Genomic DNA, 886 nt, shown 5'->3' on the forward strand with positions numbered 1-886 from the left:
TTGAAGCCCATCAAGCCCATGCAGTTCCTGGGGGATGAAGAGACCGTTCGTAAAGCGATGGAAGCCGTGGCTGCACAGGGCAAGGCAAAGAAATAAAGGCAAGATCGCAGACCACTGTACCAAGGAAGACCCTGCCCATCCATTCCTTTGCACCTCTCTCCTGCATCACCATACTGACCACATCTGTGGGCATCTTAAGTTGTAGCTGCAGATGGGGACCAGTAGCTCCCACTTTAATTTTAGCATTTTGTCTCCTGCACCCACTCCCTTTGTAGATTGTAATCAGAATAGAAACTCTGGGGCACAGGTTCTCAATCTAAGCCCAGGGAAGGCTCCTCATATCCAGAAGAGTTGAGGTTGTAGTTGTTGGTTTTTTTCTTGAGAAGGGTAGGGAGGAATTGTGCCAAGGCATGACCAATGAGAAGAAGCCAGAGAGCCTGTTTGTGTTTCTAAGAGCCAGTTCTGTACTCTTCTGTATTCAGGTCACTGGGAAGATGGGTAGCAGGGGGCTCTAGTCATTCCAGTGGAATACAAAAGTAACCTGCATGGTGATTTAAGAAAGACAACTCCCTGACCCCAGAGGAGCTGGCTCCACAATGTTGGGATCAACCCTAACTTTTGTTACATTTACTTTCACTAAAGAAAAAGTATATATATAAATAAATACTAAAAAAAAAAACCTTCTGGGTTTTTTCTAGTGGTGGTTAGTCCCACATGTGGTCACCAGAAACTAAGCCATTCCTCACACCAATATGGGATAAGCTCCTTGGCCTATAAGGTGCAGGAGTGTATCTTGCTATGTATCTTAGAGAATCTCTCCTCTGCCTTGTTTTGTGGCAGTGAAATGCCCCTTGATCATGTCCAAGCGTGTCTTTTACTGTGTCTG

Source organism: Marmota marmota, unplaced genomic scaffold (genome assembly GCF_001458135.2).
Source record: "Marmota marmota marmota unplaced genomic scaffold, marMar, whole genome shotgun sequence".
Classification (NCBI taxonomy): Eukaryota; Metazoa; Chordata; class Mammalia; order Rodentia; family Sciuridae; genus Marmota; species Marmota marmota.